The sequence below is a fragment of the Triticum urartu genome, chromosome 7 (genome assembly GCF_003073215.2).
Source record: "Triticum urartu cultivar G1812 chromosome 7, Tu2.1, whole genome shotgun sequence".
Classification (NCBI taxonomy): domain Eukaryota; kingdom Viridiplantae; phylum Streptophyta; class Magnoliopsida; order Poales; family Poaceae; genus Triticum; species Triticum urartu.
Genome location: NC_053028.1, coordinates 437,188,661 through 437,193,955, shown reverse-complemented (window position 1 = coordinate 437,193,955; position 5,295 = coordinate 437,188,661).

Genomic DNA, 5,295 nt, shown 5'->3' with positions numbered 1-5,295 from the left:
GATTTTGCCCCTCATGCGGTATGTGTGTGTGCGCGCGCGTGTGTGCTGGTGCGTGTGTGGGTGCACGCACACATGTGTGCTGCTGCGGCATGTGTGTATGTGCATGTGGGCTGCTGCGTGTGTGTTTGCTTCTGCGTGTGTATGTGCGCGTGTGTGTGCTGTTGCGTGCCTATGTGCTGTCTGCGTGTGTGCTGCTGCTGTGTGTGTGTGCTGCGTGCGTGTGTTGCTGCATGTGTGTGCGCGTGCATGTGTGTTGCTGTGTGTGTGTGTGTGCGCACACGCGCGCGTGCGTGTTGTTGCGTGTGTGTTGGTGCATGTGTATGTGTTGCTGCGTGTGTGCTCTTGCCCTCGCACTGATGCTGTGTGTGTGCGCTATTGCCCCCACACACATACCACATGAGGGGCAAAAGAGTCTTTTCAGGTGTCATTTAGGCTTAAAATGGATGGAAATGTCATATAAGGAATAAAATTTAGAACTTGTGTCAAATAGGGAAGAAAAACTTTTTCAGTGTCAAATAAGGAAGCAGATTTTAAGATAGTGTCAAATAAGGAATTTTCTCTAAGAGAAAACTGACCAATGCATGCACTTTATGCATGCATGCATTACAATTAATGCATTCGTAAACATAATTTTTTGAGGAAAACAAGAACATTAATTGGGTGCTTTTGCAAACTACAAAAAATATTCCACCACTCATCATCTACCTTGGTTGGTGAGATTTTTGAATTGAGCCTTATAAACCGGAAAGGAGGGAGTAGTACTACGGTAGTACTAAGTCTAGCACCAAGTTTCGTCTTTGGCAATGGCACTAGGCATGCACCGGCCATGTATCTTACGCACCACATAGGTTGGTCACGTGACACATAGAGTTTTGAGTGTACTTGCAAGTGGTTTTATTATCGGGTGATTGTGTATGTCATAGAAGGCACTTTAACATTTCTCTTGTCCTTGAATTAGCTGTGTATCCTATGACAATGACATACGAACCTAAGTCGGTGAATGACAGGTGTGGGGGAGGGACAAATCCGCGTGGCATGGGGCAAGGTCTCACTGGATCATGGCACAAAGACCACTCTATCACTTATAATGCCCTATCGCGTATTTAAGTCATCTGCAAAGGATTCAACCCACCCCGTTGGGAAGATATTCAAGGCGTCCGACCATGGCGCGGCTGGAATTTTGTCTATTTTGGGCCTAGCACATAGGTACAAGTTTCTCAACAACCGGCAAGTCATTCAAGAGCCGACGAAGCCAATCTGCTTCGACCGTAGCCGTATCTAGTGCTGTGAGTTCTGCTTCCATTGTTGACCTCGTTAAGATGGTCTGCTTGCAAGGCTTCCAAGAAACAACGCCACCTCCATTAGTGAATACATATCCGCTCGTGGCCTTTATCTCATCAGCATCTGAGATCCAGTTTGAGTCACTATACCCTTCAAGCACCTTTGGGTGCCCGGTGTAGTGAATTCCATAATTTGCAGTGCCTTTCAAATAACGCAAATCTCTCTCTAGAGCTTTCCAATGCACATCTTCTGGTTTTGAGACAAACCGACTTAGTTTGCTAACAGCAAAAGAGATGTCAGGTCTTATCATTAAATTATATATACCTCTAGCATAAGAAGCCAAGTGAAAGGACATGCGGTGCCCCCATGTGTGGTTTTGGTAATTGATGACAATCTCTATGGACTAACGGTTGCCTTGAGTTATATTTGAAGGATTTGTCCATAGGATTGTCTTGAAGTCCATGTGTTGGTTTCAAGGAGTTTATGAGATGGCCAAAGTGCTTTTCAAGGAATTATCCAAAGATTGGTCATGTGTGAGTTGAGATGGCCAAAGTGCTTTTCAAGGAATTATCCAAAGATTGGTCATGTGTGAGTTGAGCTTATTGCAAGCATGTCTTGAAGAAGAAGATTGTGTGATCATTCATGGTTACCTTCGAGACATCATCCAAATGAGAGTTGGAAAGATTCAATGTTGATCAAGACTAATTCAAGAGTGAACCAAGTTGATCAACTCACAAAGCGTAGAAGAAGTACCGAGAGGGATCCAGTGATCCCATGGCATGGTAAGCATTGTCCATTACGCTTTGTGTACTAACCCATGGTCTACGTGAGAGTTCTTTGTGGGGTTAGGTATGTTTCCATGGTCTTGCATCAAGAGGAAGATCTCATACAACCCATGGAGGATGACATCAAGTGGTGATCGTCATCAAGTTTGCAGTGTGCAAGTTCAAGTGGAGAAACTCGAAGAGTGGCTCACCCATAATGGAGTATCGGGGAGCAATCAAGCTTGAAGCTTGCTGTCCATTGTGGTGTCAATGGAATTGTGAAGATGTGCCAAAGAGTGGCTCACCCATAGTGGAGTATGGGGGAGCAATCAACTAGTCTTCATCGAGCCAACACAATCAAGAAAGGTGGTCCAACTTGAGGAAGTCAAGATTGTCATCATCTAGCTCAAGTGGACTATGTGCAAGGCAAAGGTTTGCCCTTGATAGGTTTTCTATTTTACCGGTCTCATAGTGGTAGTTGGGAGACCGGGTTGTAGGATCGATTGTCGTACTATCAAGGGGGGCTCTCTAGGGAGTAGCTTGAGTTCATCGAAAACGGAGTTCGCATGCATCTTCTATGATGTTTACGGTGTTGGAGGTTTTACCGGTCTTATCCGAGGAAGGGTTCTCACCATTTTATTATGGTCCTTTTCTCATTTGCTTCTTATTGATATTTCTCTCAAGATTGTGTTAGCCCTTGTCATTAGCTTTCCAACAAACTTGGTTTCGTTGAATTCGGAGCTCGTATGCGAAAGTTGTGGCTGTTTTGATATTGCCTGTTTTTCACAGAGAGGTTGTACCGCTTGACCGGTACAACCGGTGTTTGGAGCGGTTGTACCACTCCAGAATTGGTCCGGAGGTTGTACCGGTCATGTACCGCTCTACCACCGGACTGGTCTCTGTTGTGGTGCGGTTGTGGGGCGGTTGTACCGCTTATTGCCGGTTACCGGTTGTACCGGTGCTCACAGAGGTTGTACCGCTCCTATGTTGTTCTGTACATAACGGGCAGTTTCGTGGGGACCTATTTAAGGGGGTCTTCTTCCCCAATGGTTCCCTATCTCTTGAACTTGTTTTTGCCCCCATTGTTGACTTTCTTTGAGCTTGCTAACTCTCACTCCCTCCATGGATTCTTGCTAGTTTTTGAGGGAAAAGAGAGAGGAGATCTAGATCCACATTTCCACCAATCACTTTCTCCTCTATGTGAGGGGAACCCCTTGGATCTAGATCTTGGAGTTCTTGGTGTTCTCCGTCTTGTTCTTCCTCTCATTTCCCTCCCTAGCATTAGTTGCTCCGGTGGGATTTGAGAGAGAAGGACTTGGGCACTCTGTGTGCCCTTGCCATTGCATTTGATGCATCGGTTTGAGTTCTCCACGGTGATATGTGGAAGTGAAGTTTGAGAAGCTTATTACTCTTGGGTGTTTGGGCACCCTAGAGCTTAAAGCTCCGGGCAAGCGTCGGGGTCTCCAATTAGGTTGTGGAGATCGCCCCGAGCAATTTGACGGGTACCGGTGACCGCCCCCAAGGGTTGCCAAAGTGTACGGGTTTGGTGACCGCCCCCAAGGGTTGCCATTTGTACGGGTTTGGTGACCACCCTCAAGGGTCCCTTAGTGGAATCACGACATCTTGCATTGTGCGAGGGCGTGAGGAGATTACGGTGGCCCTAGTGGCTTCTTGGGGAGCATTGTGCCTCCACACCGCTCCAAACGGAGATTAGCATCCGCAAGGGTGTGAACTTCAGGATACATCGGCGTCTCCGCGTGCCTCGGTTATCTCTTACCCGAGCTCTTTACTTATGCACTTTACTTTGTGATAGCCATATTGTTTCTTGTCATATATCTTGCTATCACATAGTTGCTTATCTTGATTAGCATAAGTTGTTGGTGCACATAGGTGAGCCTAGTTGTTTTAGGTTTTGTGCTTGACAAATTAACCGCTAGGTTTATTCCGCATTTGTTCAAGCCTATATCGTAATTATTTTAAAACGCCTATTCACCCCCCCTTTAGGCGACATCCACGATTTTTCACCAAGGTTTCATTATCATTAAATTTGCATGAAAAGGGGAGGTGTGGAGAATTCATCCTAGAGCAACAAGTATAATCATATTCCGAGCATAGTTGTCTAGCATACCACCTCAATATATAAATTTGATCCCATAATAGTTTCCCTTTTTGTGTCAAGCGATAATCCCTAAAGTATTCACGTTGATCCAACGTTACTCCCATTACATAATTGAATGGGGGTTTCTCAGAATTATTAAAGTAGTACATAATATCTTTCACATAACCAGCATCGAGGGTTTTAGGAGGTTCCCCATCTCCATGAGTAGCAAGTACACCTATTTTTTTTGGTATTTCGTGTTCCATATCCATAACTAAAGATAAAGAACAACTAAGAACATTAAATAAAAATTACTTAGTGATAAAGCAAACAAGCATACATGAGAATATTCACCCCACACTATTGCTCCCTGGCAACGGCGCCAGAAAAATGTCTTGATAAACCAGAAGTATAGGGGATCGCAACAGTTTTCGATAAGTAAGAGTGTCGAACCCAACGAGGAGCTAAAGGTAGAACAAATATTCCCTCAACTTCTATCGACCACCGATACAACTCTACGCACGCTTGACGTTCGCTTTACCTAAAACAAGTATGACACTAGAAGTACTTTGTAGATGTTGTTGGATAGGTTTGCAAGATAATAAAGAGCACGAAAATAAACTACTAGGGGCTGTTAAGGTAAAGAAGCAACGAAAGTAAATATAGCGAGTGTGAAAAAGTGGTGCTAGGAGTTGCGAAATTGTCCCTTAAGCAATTGACTACTTTACTAGACCGATAGCAAGTATTATGTGGGAGAGGCCACTGCTAGCATGTCATCCCTGACTTGGAATTCTATGCACTTATGATTGAAACTATTAGCAAGCATCCGCAACTACTAATGTTCATTAAGGTAAAACCCAACCATAGCATTAAGATATATTGGTCCCCCTTCAATCCCGTATGCATCAATTTCTATGCTAGGTTGAAGCTTCTGTCACTCTTGCCCTCCAATACATAGTCCTATCAACATACAAACTAACCCTAGGGTGTGATCCACGCGCGCAATCATATGATGGGCACCAAAGGACAACAACATAACCACAAGCAAATTAAATCAATCATAGCAATTCATCAACCACCGATAGGACAACGAAAATCTACTCAGACATCATAGGATGGAAACACATCATTGGATAATAATATGAAGCATAA